This window comes from Trichosurus vulpecula, chromosome 1 (genome assembly GCF_011100635.1).
Source record: "Trichosurus vulpecula isolate mTriVul1 chromosome 1, mTriVul1.pri, whole genome shotgun sequence".
NCBI lineage: Eukaryota > Metazoa > Chordata > Mammalia > Diprotodontia > Phalangeridae > Trichosurus > Trichosurus vulpecula.
The window spans coordinates 344076961-344093680 of record NC_050573.1 but is presented as its reverse complement, the minus strand read 5'-3'; the positions used below and the strand labels follow the sequence as shown (position 1 = coordinate 344093680).

General features: G+C 37.5%; 1 protein-coding gene across 1 annotated transcript in view; it reads left to right on the top strand.

Annotated features, from left to right (window-relative positions):
• The window catches only part of ANKRD33B (ankyrin repeat domain 33B), a 112979-nt gene that overhangs the window by 16327 nt on the left and 79932 nt on the right, over positions 1-16720 (top strand). The window lies entirely within an intron of this gene.

The following is a 16720-nucleotide window of genomic DNA, read 5'->3' as shown; positions in this document are numbered from 1 at the left end:
GATGGGGAAATGGGTCTTAGACCAGAATGAGAACTTAGGCCAGAAGAATGAAAACAAAAGCTGCTTAAAACAGGCTGCAATGAGAATGTCGGAAGGTAGAAGAAAAACTGCAGGGTTGGGGTTTTGAATATACTTTACAGCACCCTCTTAGAGCAGCTGAAGTGAGGAAGATCTGAGTTCAGATCCAGCCTTAGACACTGAATAGCTGTGGGACTCTAGACAAGTCATTTAGCTGCTCAGCTCGTAAGGTGGGGTTGAACCTCTAAGATTATTTCTAGCTTTCAATCTATGACCCGATGATCCTGGTACTGGATGTCCCATAGGATCGATTAAGTGCTCTAGATTTAAGTTCTAATGGGCTTTTTAAGATAATTTAAGATAATGGAGGACCCTTCTCCCTACAGAACACGAGGGCTATGAAATGTTTAGCTAGTGGAAGCTTTCCTAAAAAAAGATAACGTGGGTGTGGAGGGAAGCATATAATCGGGCTATCAGAACCCAAGTGAGTGGTGAGCTCTCTGTTGGGGGTTCAGTAAACACTGTTGGTTTTCCAAAGTTGGTTCATTCTAACTTTGCAATTTATTTTAACTTTAAAAGCTTTTAAAAGATGAGGAAAATTTTTCCTTTTAAAATATTTATGACTCTTTGGACAAATTGAAAAAAGAAAGAAAGCAATGTTGAAGGAAAATATTGATACTAATATGTTTTAGGCTCTGATATGCCAAAAGCATCTTTATTTAATTGTTAAGCTATATTCAAGCCATTTCTAGCTTGGAGAGAGATAGCTATCTAGATTGGCATAGTCACCCATGTCTTACGTGATTTTGTGTCCCAAGATGATTTCGGGTAATATTTATTAGGGATGTTCAAGTTTTCCTTGAAGAAGGAAAAGATCACAATATGTAAATATACAGTTTGGGTTAACTTTCCAGAATTATTGAGGAAGCTAGTTGTAGAGAAACCAAGTTATTATTCCATCCTCTTCCATCTATATCTTAACTTTTTCTCTATGGAGAATGAGTCCTAGAGCTAATTAGTTCTGTTGGTTGGCAAGGCTGTGATGTGAACAAGACAAGAGTTGCTTTGTCTTAAAAGTATTACCCTTACTCCATTTTCCTAGGAAAAAAACTTGTCCAAGAATTTTGGAAAGGGCTTCAAAGCAAAATATTGTTTTAAATATTTTTAATTTTACTGAAGGACTTTTTAAATAATGCTTCCACAACAAGATATTAGTAAGAAGTTAGTTATCCTCATTTACCTTAATAAAAACGAAGATTTCCCTGATCCTGTCAGGTTTCCTAGGAGTCTTGTATAAGTGCACAGGAAAATAAACTGAAACCACCATTAGAATTTAAAGGTAGAAGGACTTTAGGGGTTATCTAGTGCAGGAATTCTTAATCTGGTATCTATGAACTTGTTTTTTAATTTTAATATTTTGATAACTATATTTTTGTAATTGTATTTTATTTTATGCATTTAAAACCATTATTCCAAGAAAAGGGCTATCGTCTTTACTTTATGGCCATGGGGATCCATGACACCTAAAAGTTTAAGAAACTCTGGTCTAGTACAAATCCTTTATTTTATAGAAAAAGACAGTGAAGTTCTGAAAGGTTAATAAAATGATTTACCCAAGGTCACACTGGTGAGTAGTAAAGCTGAGATTTTAAGCCCGAGGCCAAACTCTAAATACAGTGTTATTTCTACTCTGTCAGAGCTTCCTGAAACAACTGTACAGTTTCATGTAGAGGTCCATGATTTCTCATCATGATTTTAGAATGTTCTACAATGTCTTTGTTACCTGAAATTCTAAAGTAAATTTTGCGGAAAAATTTTTCATTTTAATTTAAATAATTGATACATTGTAGTATTTCCCAGGCTTCTTCAGTCTGCATTATTTCTATGACCTCTTCAAACCTGGAACCCACCAGAGATAAGTAAGGGTCAGTTTTGGAGCCCAGAGTCCCCCAAATGCAGATATATTGCTTTGAGGTTCACAACATGTTTTCTTCAGATTCTGGCTGTAGGCAGTATTGGCTGTGTGAATGGCTCAGCATCACTTCACCTCTTTTTCCTTAATGGCAAACTTCAGATTATAATATTTGTATTACCCACAGTGTACACAGTAGAAAGAATACTGGCTTAGGCATCAGGGGACCTGGGTTCAAATCTTGCCTATGATATGCTTACTATTGGACAAATAGGACACTTAATTTCTCTGGGACTCATCTGTTTCCTCATGAAATGATGGGGTTTATATAGATCAGAAATCCTTAACCTTCCTTGGGAAGAGAAGAGGACAGGGAAAAAATATTTATTAAGTTCCTTCTGTGTGTCAGGTAACTTGACGGATATTTTATCCTCAGAACAACCCTTCAAGGTGTATGTGCTATCACTGTTTCCATTTTACAGTTGAGGGAAAAGAAGCAGATGGGTTAAATGACTTGGTTAAGGTCACACAGCTATTAAGAGTCCAAGGGTGGAATTGACCTTAGGTCTTCCTCACTCTAAGCCAAGGGCTCTCTATCCTCTCTACCACCCAGCTACCAAGGGGGTCATAAACTCCCTTGTCAGTCTGTGAAAGCCTACAGACCCCATTCACAACAGTGTTTTTAAATGCATAAAATAAATTAGATTATAAAGGAAACCAGTTACATTGAAATACAAATATAAAAATGCTTCAGAAAACAAGTTCATAGAACCCAGGTTAAGAACCTCTGGATTAGATGAACCTTGAAGTTCCCTCCAGTTCTACATCTGTGACCCTAAAATCACAATAAATTTGGGAATCATTTTACAAAAATGTCATTTACTAATACTCATTTATTATTCCCATTTTATAGAGGAGGAGGGAAAATCAGCATTTTCAGAAAAAGATTATGACCTACGATTTGACTCAGCCACCTGGCCCCACCTTGCCCCTCTTCAACATTCTTTATGCTCTACTACATAATGATTTACCAATCTGTTTGGTAAATGTGCACTACCATATAATGATTTACTAATCTGTCTGTTTTCAGTTTGTCTGAAAAGACAAAACTGCTAAACCATAGCTGTATTTTTTGCTTTAGACAGGACAGATTAAAGGTCAGCTGTAATAATATTGATAATAGCTAGCTAGCACTTAAAGATTTGCAAAGCACTTTACAATTATCTCACTTGATCCTTACAACACCCCTGGGAGGTAGGTGCTACTATGAACCCCATTTTACAGTTGAGGAAACTGAGGCAAACAGGTTAAGTGACTTGTCTAGTTAGTTTCTGAGGCCAGATTTGAACTCAGACCTTTCTGACTTCAGGTCCAGTGCTCTCTCAGTTGTGCAACTAGCAGCCTAGTTGGAGCATTTAGTTAACCATTTTTTGTTTTTTGAATAATATTTTAATTTTCCCAATTGCATTTAAAAACAGTTAACACTTCATTTTTTAAACTGTTGAGTTCCTATGCCCAAAGGGCTGTAAAACTGTGCATACCCTTTGACCCAGTAGTGCCTACCACTACTAAGTCTGTATCATGAAGAGATCATAAAAGAGGGGAAAGACTCACAAGTACAAAAATATTCATAGCAGCTCTTTTTGTGGTGGCCAAGAATTGGAAATTGAGGGGATGCCCATCAGTTGGGGGATGGCTGAACAAGTTGTGGTATGTGAATGTAATGGAATACTATTGTTCTATGAGAGATGATGGACAGGCAGATTTCAGAAGAGCCTGGAAGGACTTACATGAACTGATGCTGAGTGAAGTAAGCAGAACCAGGAGGACATTGTACACAGTATTGTGTGATGACCACTTTGATAGATTTAGCTCTTCTCAGCACTGCAAGGATCTAAGACAATTCCAAAAGACTCATGATGGAAAATGTTATCCACATCCAGAGAAAGAAGTATGGCGTCTGAATGCAGATCGAAGCATACTATTCTCTTTTCTTTTTTTTTGTTTCTGAGATGGTTTTTCCCTTTGGTTCTAATATGGAAATATGTTTAATGTGATTGTACATGTATAGTCTATATCAGATTGGAAGCTGTCTTGAGGAGGGAAAGGAGGAAGAGAAAATTTAGAACTCAAAATCTTATAGAAATGTGTGTTGAAAACTAAAACTAACTAAATAAAATGTTGAAATCCAAATTCTTTCCCTCTCTTCCTCCCCTCCCCCCCCCGAGACTGTAAGTAATTTGATTTAAATTATACATGTGCAATTATGCAAAACATATTTCCATATTAGTCAGCTTGTAGAAGAAAGCACATACCCCCCTGGGCCCCCCCCCCCAAAAAAAAAACCAGGGGAAAAAGTGAAGAATAGTATGCTTTGATCTGCTTTCAGACTTCATCAGATGGATAGCATTTTTCATCATCATTGGATGTGTTTATATCAGTCTTGGATCATTATATCAGTCTTGGATCATTGAATTGCTGAGATTAGCTAAGCCATTCACAGTTGATTATCGTCCAGTATCGCTGTTGCTGTGTACAGTGTTCTGGTTCTGCTCACTTCTCTTCGCATCAGTTCATGTAAGTATTTCCAAGATAATCCTACTTGTCATTTCTTATAGCACAATAGTATTCCATCACAATCATATGCTACATTAGTTAACCTTTTAAAAGCATTTCAGTATACATCAGGGTTATAGTTAATAATCCATTCCTGCCTATGTAACATTAGATTGTGCCATAGTAGATAGAGGACTTGTAGTCAGGAAGACCCATTTTCAAATCCTGCCTCTGATATGTACTGAGTGTGATCATGTACAAATCAATTAATCTTTCAGTGACTTATTCAGCTCTCTATGACTGGGATGAGTTGCTGAGGGAGTTCGATGCCCAAAATAACAGAAAACAAAATGACAAAAAAGTTCACTCAAACATTAAATTGATCCATAAAAGTGATTATAATAACCTAGATTATAAATAGAGCCAACTTTTACAAATCTTTTTTTTGTAATTTAAATTTATTTATTTAACATTTGGTTTTCAGCATTGATTTTCACAACAGTTTGAATTACAAATTTTCTCCCAATTTCTACCCTCCCCCCCACTCCAAGATGGCATATATTCTGGTTGCCCTGTTCCCCAGTCAGCCCTCCCCTCTATCACCCCCCTACCCCCTCATCCCCTTTTCCCTTCCTTTCTTGTAGGGCAAGATAAATTTCTACACCCCATTGCCTGTGTATCTTATTTTTTAGTTGCATGCAAAAACTTTTTTTTGTTTGTTTTTGAACATCTGTTTTTAAAACTTTGAGTTCCAAATTCTCTCCCCTCTTCCCTTCCCACCCACCCTCCCTAAGAAGTCGAGCAATTCAACCTAGGCCACACATGTATCATTATGTATAACCCTTCCACAATACTCATGTTGTGAAAGGCTAACTACATTTTTCTCCTTCCCAACCCATCCCGCTTTATTGAATTTTCTCCCTTGACCCTGTCCCCTTTCCAAAGTGTTTGTTTTGATTACCTCCACCTCCATCTGCCCTCCCCTCCATCATCTCCCCCCTTTTATTTTTTTTTATCTTCCTCCCTCTTCTTTCCTGTGGGGTACGATACCCAACTGAGTATGTATGGTATTCCCTCCTCAGGCCAAATCTGATGAGAGCAAGGTTCACTCTTTCCCCCCTCACCTGCCCTCTCCCCTCCTCCCACAGAACTGCTTCTTCTTGCCACCTTTATGTGAGATAATCCACCCCATTCTATCTCTCCCTATCTCCCTCTCTCAGTATGTTGCTCTCTCATCCCTTAATTTCATTTTATTTCTTTTAGATATCTTCCCTTCATCTTCAACTCACCCTGTGTCTGCTCTCTCTCTTTTACATATATATAAACTTTTACAAATCTTTAAACTCCTAAGTTATTAGTGAGATCTGTTATAATGTTATCAGGCTTTTAGAATCCATTTAAATAGATTATGACCCGGGACAGTGAAATATATTTGCAATTTAAATGTAGTGACAATGAAGAAAATGACTGAACTGAAATTTTATGGCAAGGACTATACCTGTTTTGTCGAGGGTTTTACTTTATTATAATGAATGGATTAAATAACCCATGTCCCCCAGCTTCTTTTTCAGAGGACCTGGAGACTTTTGTTAAATTACATATCTATTTATGTATATATGTATATGTATATCTCTTGTGCATTAACATGTCTTGGTATTAATACTTAGCACATAGTACAAAGTATAAACTACTTTTCTTCCATTTTCTTAGCATAAAAATCTGATGGGATTTACTCTTAGATGGAAAAAAATGCCTTAGTTGAGGTAAAATCACTTAGGTCTTTTATCACTGCACTTATAATGTACCTATTACTGTAGGTGACAGAATCTTAAGAGCTGGAATGGACTTCAGAGCTAGATGCCTAGCTGTAGCATTTAGTCAACCTTTTAAAATATTCCAATACAAATTGTAGCTGAAGAGCATGCAAAATTTCCAAGTGGGGCATGAGCCAGATTCAAATGTAATTGGAAAACATTAAACAAAATAAAATACAGAACAACATAGATAATGTTAATTTGTGGTTTTCTCAGTCAACAGTGAGTTTGAGTTTGACACTGCTGCTCGAGGCTGCCCAAGTTCTTATCCAAACTCCATTTGAAACTTTTTTCCCCAGAAACAGCATGTTACACTTTTAGTCTGTTCCTTTGTCTGTTTTTTTTCTTAACTAGAAGCCTAATTTATTTTTTTTTTAATCCCAACCTTAGTCCCTGCTTCTGCCCTCTGGGACCACACAGAACCAGCTTAATCCTTCTTTCTCTGGATGGCTTTAATTTCTTGAAGAATACTAGCACGTACCCTTAAGGTTTCTTTTTCTAAGTACAGTGCCTTAATATGTTACTCATTTTTTTTATGTGCATTAATATATTCTTGAGTATGTTAAAATTTACTAATTTTGAATCAGGGATTATACTTTTCTGTTGATACTTTGGTATAACTCTATGAATGGTTAGCTTCACAGTTGTGCTAAGAGGTTGTGTACTCAAAAACCAACTTAACTAATGTCATAAAGAGGAGCATTTTCATTTTCCCTAAAGACTTTGAGGTTGTGTGTGTGTGTGTGTGTGTGTGTGTGTGTGTGTGTGTACATGTACATATCTGTACAGCAAGCTGTGAAGTCCCTTAAGCATGAGATGTGGGAGGTACTGGATGTGCTCACCCAGGGTTGTTACTCTTTGGAAATTTGAACAAAATGGAAATGAAGGGAGTCATGATGACAGTAACTGGCTGTTTTGATGCAGGTTTGGGATTCCAAAGGAAACACAGCACCAGAAGAGTGAAGGCAGGGTAGCAGAGACATAAAGCAAGCCAGCCTTATCAGGGGGCTGGGGGGGTGGTGCTGAACACAGGTCTGCTGAGGACTTGGTGGAAGGCACCATGAGAATCAGTAAAATTGGGTGGACTTTTATGGTTTGTTTTTTTTTTTTTCCTGGGTAAAGTCCCACTAGCCTTTGGGGTGATCAGGGGATCTGAACCATTATATAAATGAATATTTGGAGACTGGTACTGATTCATACTGGAATAGGATGGGAGTTGAGACACCTGTCTCTGTCAAAGCCCTAGGAGGGCTTATTTCAGCCTGGTGACTCAGAGGGCTTGAGCCTCTCCCAGATGCTCCTTCTTTTGCAGAGTGGAGAGGTTGCTGGAAAGACTTAAAAGATTGACCTGTAGATAGCAGTTTTTTAGTTGAGGCCTCCGAGTGTATGAGCTTAGATTGTGAGTATAGAAACATTGTATCATAGTGGGTAAAGGGCTGGCCTCTGAGTAAGGAAGATCTAGGTCTAAATCTAGCTTCTAACCTATACTGGCTGGGTGAATGTGGGCAGGTCGCTTAAACTATCAGTGCCCCAAATAGTTCTATGACTAACAAAGTGGCAAAAAAGTGATTGTAATAGGAAAATTACTCAACAGGAATTTTCTGCATCAGTGAAATCATTTGTTATTATTCAGTCATTTCAGTCTTGTCTGACTCTTTGTGACCCCATTTGGGGTTATATTAGCAAAGACACTGGTGCTTTGTCATTTCTTTCTCCAGCTCATTTTACAGTTGAGGAAACTGAGGCAAACAAGGTTAAGTGACTTGCCCAGGGTCACACAGCTAGTAAGTGAGGTCAGATTTGACCTCAGGAATTAAGAGTCTTCCTGACTCCAGGCCTGGCACTCTTATCCGTTGTACCACCTAGATGCCCAATGAAATCAGAGGTCTGGGCAAAAAAGAAATGTAGCAATTTCAAAGTGACAGAGAAACCCAGAAGGGAAATGTGTCTTGATTTCAATCCTTAAGAAGAGGAGATTAAAAAATAAAGGTGCCTTTGTCAGGTCTAGGTCTGTGACCCAACATTCTAGTTCTTTTCTCTGGCACATAGTTCTTAGGCTTTGGAGAGTAAGAGAACAGATTTATGGAGCTCCATATCTTGGTTGGGGTGGGATTGGGGGATGGCGTGAGTAGATGCTGTAAGGAAACAGGATCACAAAAGGATTGTAGGCTTTGGAGTCAGAGGGACCTTAAAGACTATTTTATACAACTCTCATTTTATAAATGAAGAAACTGAGGCCCAGAGAGAGGTGACTTCCTCAAGTCACATAGGTGAACTTGGAACTCATTTCTGATTACAAATTTGGTGCTTTTCCACTCTGAGTTGTGGTAAAGGGAAGATAGAAACTTAAGTTACACTAAGGATATCATAGTCTGTGACAGAGGTGTCAAACACTAGTGGGCAACACTCCCAAGTACCACTCTAACCAGATTAAAATGTAATTGGGAAATATTTAATGGAATAAAAAGGTAGGTAACATAGATAATATTTTAAAACTAAGTCAATCCCACAGGGATCCTTATGTATGAATTAGTGATCCTTATTTGTATTTGATTTTGATGCTATGAGATAAGCAAAGGAAAAGAAAGCTGGTGAAAAAAATTAAGAAACGAGAAACTTAGCATTTGCCCCACTGTGGAGGAGGTAGGGGGAGGGAAACAAATAATCTCATTTCTTCTGTGGGTGAGTTAATGTCAGGATTGGGTTTCCCAGTAGAAGTTTTCACTGTCTAAATTTTAGGTAGGGAATTGATAGAACAGCTTACCCAATAAAATCCTTAACTTTCTATGTTTTATACTTGCCAGGAGAAATCAGATACTGTCCAAAGATGTTTTAGGAATTGACAGCATTAAAGACTGATTATCTGAATTTATTCTGAGTTAATTGTTCTACCTGAGCTCTTATAAGTACTAGTATTAATCCTGGTGACTATTACTCCTGTTAGAAAGGGATATTGAGGTGAATTTATTTTCTATACTAAGTATTCATTTGAAAGATTTAATAAGCAGTTCCCTTTTAAAAGGTCTTACAGTTTTAAAAAAAATTTAATTGTTGCCTTTTATTTTTAAAGCACTGTTATTTCTGGATATACTGTCCTTTTCTCCAAGTTGAACCCTCTTTGGTTTGGAAGAAAAACTATAACTTGTTTATCTAGTCTGTTAGGGACATTTATTAATATGAAAGTATTTCTGCCTGGAGAGAGGTTTGAACAAGGAGAATTCCCTGTGCTAATCAGAATGTTTTCATTCAGGCAATTTCCAGTTATTTCATAATAACAAAAGGCAAAATTCCAAAGCAAAGTAAAACAAAAGTATGTGATTTAAGTTTTATGTATTTGATTTTCTTAAATAGAACAATAGGTAATACAGGCAGGGGTACCCTTGGAAAAATATCTTCCAGATACCAGTCTGGTCAAAGGTGAACCAAGATTAAATAAAGTCACTACCAGTCTTAGTTTGGTCACCTTGAACAAGGTAAATTCTAATAATCCTAATTTCAGGGATCCTTCTATCAGTGTCTTTCACTAAATGAAGACTGATTAGGTCTTTGATTCAAGTTAGAGTGACCGATTCTAGATCAAGAGATTCTCATAATTTTATTTCTTAATTTCTGTTATACGATCAAGATCTGTGTGCGTGTAACTCCCCCAGAATAATTTACTAGAAAACAACAAATGCAGTGATCATCTTACAATGTTTCTCATATTATTCTATTATGTGTGTTCAGTGGGACTATTGATTTCTCAGTTATTCAGAGTTCAGTTTCAGAATTTTAAATAGTCTTTTAATTGATCTCATTGTAGTCATCGTGTGTATTGTTCTTTTGGTTCTAATTTTGCTTTGCATCAAGTCATACAAGTCTTCCCATGTTTCTTTGAATTCCTCATAATCATCATTTCTTATTTGCACAAATATTATTCCATTACGTTTATGCATCAATGTTCGACCATTTCCCACTCATTTGTTTTCTCTTTTTGTTTGCTTGCTTTATTGAGTGGACCTGTGATTTCTTTGGTTTGGGAATCAATCTCTCTTTCTCTTCCTCTCCCTCCACTCTCTCTTTCTCCCCCTTTCCCCCAACTTTCAAAGTATTAGAAAGGAAAGTTTTTTCTTTTTGAGTGTGTCTGCTAATCATTTGAACATATATCTCAGTATTTCTTACATTATATCTATTTTCTGGCATTTACCTTGTCTTTTTGAAGAATCAGATCACTTGATCTCAGTCCTTTAAAACAAGAAGGCCCATGACAAAACACCTCAGACCTTGTGATTGCTGGTATTGGGAACCTGTAGTTTTCATTGGCAATGGTCCTATGCCCTTTTTTTTTTTATTAAGCATTAGAAACTTAGGATGTTCCGAGAACTGAATCAATAGCATTAATCATATTAACTAGAGAAATCTTAAGAGTGAAGGCCCTTAAACACTGGAACTTTTGTATCTTGTTTCATTGTCCTGGGGAAGCATTCTTCAGGTTGACTTTTAGTTATTAATGAGTATCCAGTTCTCTGAAACAGAAAACATGAGCCCTTTGAGCAAATCATGGCACCTCATGAGAGAGTCCAGAAAAGGGAAGGCAAGAAATGGGACAGATATTTGTAGGAGACCTATGACCAATAAAGGTTCTGGATCATAGAATGCCATTAAGGGAAGGTCTAGAGCACCAGGGGGCAGAAGGAAGCCTTGGGAGTGAGGAAGTAGATACTGAAACAGACTTTAGTTTACAGAGTGAGTCCCTCTACTCCCTACCCCCTTTTTTAGTGCTGAAACCATAATCAAACTCAGATCTGCCATTGTTTCTGGAAAGGATGTGTCAGTCTGTTCCCCTGCAGCTCCCATCACTGTCCTGTCCCCATAACTTCACAAAATGCCCATTCCTCATGCTCTCTCCCCCAGTGTAAGTTAGATAGAACATAAGATCCTCGAGAGCAGGAACTGTTTTTCCTTTCGTATTTGTATCCCCAGCAATTAGCATTGTGCTTGACACATAGTCAAGCTTTAGTAAATGCTTTTTCATTCATTTATTATTGGTTTTTGTGTGGAGTGCTGAGACCACCTGAGTACCCTAATAATTCACAGAGGCTTCTCAGGTAGAGACAGAAAAGGAATTAATCTTTATTTGACAAATCTTTGGGCATCACCTCCACCAGGACGGACTAGTGGAGGGAGGAGGATCACAAAGGCAAAGCACCAACATATATCCTATCACAAAAGAATTCCCACCCACCACCATCCCTCCTCACCATTGGCTTACAATCTAGGTGGGAAAAGCTAGACAAAGAATGAGGAAATCCAGTATAGCCAATCTGAAACATATCTCCTCATTTAGTAACTAGCTGCTGATGTGGCAGTAATATGGCTAAGGTAAAGAGGAGGAATGAGGAAAGAGCAGGGAAGGAACAACCCATAGGCACTTATTGCCCCAGGCCCCGAATTCCTGAGAGTTAGGTAATCACATTCCTACAAGGTTAAATCCCAAGTCCATTCCATCCTCTCATTGCCCCTGCTTATTCCAGAAATAAAGAATGTAATTTTTATATTTTCTCTCTCTGTGAAGTTTTCACAAGAATTACCTCCCACTCAGTTTGAATAGGAAATCATACCAATCTCGCCAAAGATCTTAATCACGAACAACTAGAAAAATAACAACATTGCTGTGCCAGCCTGGAAGTTGGTTCACTGGATACTGAGCAGGTTCAAATATCTACACGTTTATGATCCATCTAGGAAGAAGAGTCCACCTGGGCCACAAAGATCAACAGGAAGGTCACCATGTTTCCTGTAGTAGACTAGAAACATGGTGGGCCACTGGAACAACTGCAGTGGAACTCTGAACTGTCAGGCTTCGAACTTTTTTCTCCTGGAGTGTGCTAGGATTAATAACTGTAAAATAGTATTTGCAGTCAGGAAGTGGTCCAGGTAGCAGTTCATGCCTGAATAGTCAGTCTGTACAGAGATTTGGTTAAAGTTATTTGTCTGGTTCTCTACAATGACACATGTCTGAAATGAATCTGATTGAATTTTTAGTTTATTTTTCAAGTGGACATAGGAAAATATGCAAAAAGTCTAGACTTGCTCTGAACAGTCAGTGGTGTGATAACTACTGGGCAGTCCATTTTTGCACGAAGAGCTGAAGTTGAAGACATTGGGTACCACCTGTTTATCTTTGTCTTTTTTTTGTAAAACTAAAAAGTATCTTACAGAAGTCATCAGACAAAATCCTCTGACTGAAGGCTATTTTTTTTAATCAGTTTGTACCTTTTGTGACCATTAGACTTAGACCCAATTCACTTACCTCCCCTCCTGTCCTTTCCCCTTACCTGAGGGTGTTCTACCCAAAGGAAGATAAATTTTGATGGCCAAAACCTATCTAGTTAACTTGGGGTTTACGAGCTAGATTTCTTCTCAAAAGATCTAGCCTTTAAACCCAATTCACACTGGATAACAATAGGTCCTGGCCCAAGCACCATTTAAGGGTTAATTTCTAGGACCTCCTGGTTGAGTGAATGTATATAGTAACTTTCTCTTTTGGCCAGCAACCCTGAGGGTCTTTCCCTCCCAGTTTGATTTTTTTTTTTTTTTATTAAAGGACCATCCTTTGACTCACTTTTTAAAGTGAAAGGGCGTTGCCTCACTCAGTGAGAACTGGAAAAGACCTTAGCTTAAAAGTGCCAATGTCTCCTGGGCCATCTCCAGTCGTCCTGGTGAATATCAGGCCACTGGACCCAGGTGGCTCTGAAGGAGAAAGTGAGGCTAGTGACTTTGAACAGTCCTCCCTCCCTCACTCAAATCAAAGTCAATTGCAAGTCATGTCATCTCCTTGATGTCATGGTCCTCTTCAAGAATGAAGGACAAACCACACAACCATGCAAAAGTGCTAACTGTTCAATTTTTAGCAGCTTAATCCTGTGTAATGCTGGGATTTATATGCTATGGCCCAAAAGTCTTAGTGCAGTTTTAAGCTGTTGGAACTTAAAAGACTTTGGGATACCCTGTACTATTATGGAAATAGTTATGTAGAATTATACATTGAAGTACAACATAGCTGAAGATGATTAAGTTAGACTTAATCCTTTAAAACTTCATTCAGTTTTTACGAAGTATTGAAGTTATTTATCATGGATTTACAGATAGATTATGCAGTGCATGTATCATTTAAAACTTGTATAAATAAAAAAAACAACTTAATTTTAAACATTCCTCTTAGAGAGGTTGCTGTTTAAAGAAATACTTTTATAGATCCTTTGTAAAACAAATTTCCCTCATTTATCTTTTTTGTAAGTCTACATTTTAATATATAATTTGCTTAAATCAAGGCATAGTTGTGCTGACTTAATTAAATGAACCAGTATAAACAGAAAAATTAGATTTCTGAAATTACACTTTTAAAAGACTTAAAAATAAATTGATTATATTATTTGCGTCACTTGTCTTAAACTCCCTCATTTTAAAGTAAAAATACCCCCTCACTTTTAAAAGCCTCAAATCAAGCCTTTTCTGCATTAGCCCTGGTCCTGCCTAGTCAGTTTTCATATGGACTAGTTTCTGCATATGAACAGGTCTTACTGCATGCGTGAAAATTGAATTCACTAATAAATAAGAACATTTAAGAAAGAAAATAAATATTTCATCAAAGAAATGGATAAATTTTTAATAGATTTATTGAAACTCTTTAAAAACATTACTTGCCGTATTAATTCACAGTATAGATTATTTATTTTCTCTTACTGATGAGAAATTTAGCTCTATCACTGTTTAGCTGTTGAGATCTTGAGCAAGTCAACCTCAATGAATTATAATTTCCTTATCTGAAAAATGAGGGAGTTGGATTAGGTGATTCTTTGTTTTAAAGTTCTTTGCAACTTGACCTTTTCCTGCCTTTCCAGTCTTGTACTCTACAAATTTTATGATCCACCCACATGGATCTACTTACTGTTTCTTGTTCACTACATTCCACCTCTGGGCTCTGTTTGCCATTCCTGGGATACTTTTCATTCCATTTCCAACTCTTAGAATCTTTAGTTTCCTTTAAATCAAGTTCCATCTCTTCCAGCATGCCTTTTCTAGTGTCTCTCCCTTCTCCCCATTTTGAGCTGCTAATGCCATGCCTTCTAGGGCTACATTTGTGGAACTCTACACATGAATTATATACCTTGAGTATTTTAGGAACTTTTCCTGTAAACTTTTCCTTAAGGTGGAAGCAAAAAATGACTTTTACGTTCAACCCTTTGGGTCGCCTGAGCTCAGAAGCTTTGGGGGAGGCCAAAGGCCAAGGATTGTATTTCTGTTCATAGGGTGATATATAGCAGTTTATATGTAAAGCAGATAGAGTATTGGATTTGGAATCATTAAAACTTCTGTTCACATGTTTCATTAGATACCTAGTAGCCATTTGGCCAGGGGGCAAATCCCTAAATTCCCCAAAGTTTCCCTCAGTTTCCAAATTTCTAAAGTAGGGCTCATCATAGCACCTGCCTCACAGGGTTGTTGTCAAAACATTTTACTCATTGGAAAGGGGAAATGGAAGTGAATAAGCGTTTATAAAAGCATCTGTGATGTGCTAGGCACTATGTTAAGTGCTTCACAAATATCATCTCAATTGAACCTCACAACAACCCTGTCGAGGTAGGTGTTATTATTTTCATTGTAGAGTTGAAGAAAGTAAGGCAGATAGATGTTAAGTGACTTGCCCAAGGTCAGACAGCTAGTAAGTTTCTTAGTTGAACTTGATCTTCATGAATCTAGGCCCAGCATTCTATCCACTGCTCTACCTTGTTCTTATCAAATGAGTTAATATATTAAAGCACTTTACCATGTATATATTAATTAGTGTTTTTATTAAAGTGGGAAAGGACCTTAGAAATCATCTAGTCTAAGCCAACCTTCTATTTCAGACACGTGTTGTCCCTCAGTAACAATTTCATAGTCTTGCACTGATGAGAAACCCACTATCTCACAAGGCATCCCATTCTAATTTTGGATTGTTTTGACGTGTTAGAATGTTCCGTCTCTTGGTACTTTATACTTTGAACTCAGACTTAGGGGTCCTAGTTCTATGCTCTGCTGATACATAGAATAAATCTAATCCAGATGAAGTTTCCTTGCCTCTTGAGATTTGTCTTTTCCAGCATAAACATCCCAAGCTATGCAGCTGTTCCTCATGAAATACTCTTATTCATTTCCTGATATTTTTTGTACTCCATAGAGACTGTTCTAAACTTTGCCCCCTTTCCTTAATTTCCCAACTCTGTTACCAACTCTACACAGTTAAAACAGATGGCTTAACTTCCTATTTTTTTAAGAAGGTTGAGACCATCTTAGGTGGATTCCCTCAGCTCCTCATCATTAAAGAGATACGCATACTCTCTACTGAGAGAGACTAGGCCCTTTATTTGTGTCCTTGAGCCTATACCCTTCTGCCTCCTCCAGCACTTTACTGCTGCATCTTTAATCTTCCTCAACATTGGTTCCTCTCTATCTTCCTACAATCAGAAAACCAGCCTTCCTTTGATATTTTTCCTTAATTAAAAAAAAATTTATTAGCAAAAATCTTCCATTTCTACTTTCCACTTAGCCTCCATCCCTGCCCAATTGTGAACCAGATAGAAACAAAACCTCTGTTATAATAAACATGTATAGTGAAACAAAACAAATTTCTACCTTAGCCATGTCCCCCCCCCCCCAAAAAAAAACCCGTCTCATTCTTCACTCTGAGTTCTTTACTCCTGTCAGAAGAGTAGCACATTTTATCATTAGTTGTCTGAAATCTCTGTTGTGACACTGATCCGATTTCTTAATTTTTTCAGAATTGTTTGTCTTTATCTTATTTTTGTCTTTTACAGTACAATGCAGTAGTATTCCATGACATATACCATAACTTATTCAGCCATCTCCCAGTTTCTGGGCACCTCCTAAGATCCCCATTCTTTGTAACATCAAAAAGAGCTATAAATATTAATGTACATCCTGATATGTACTTGTTTTTTTTTTTTTTTAGGACAAATTCCTCCCTTAATCTACCATCCCTCTAATTCCCCCTTCTCTCCTTTCCCTACTATTTCGTTGTTCAGTGTGTACTTGTACCTTCTATAGTGGTGGCTGCTAAATCATGTGTGATCTGATTTTTGGCTCCTCGGCATTGAGTTGTTTCTTTCTGGCTGCTTGCAGTATTTTTTTCTTGGAACTAGAAGCCCTAGATTTTGGCTGTGATGTTCCTGGGAGTTTACATTTAGGGGTTCTTTCAGGGGTGACTGGTGAATTCTGTTTTTACTTTGCTTTCTGGTTCTAAGAGACTTGGGTACTTTTCTTTTAAGATTTCTTGAAATAGAATATCTAGGCTCTCTTTTTGGTCATGGTATTCAGATAGTTCAATGTTTCCTAATTTTTTTCTCCTCAATCTGTTTTTCAGCACATGCGCGTGCTC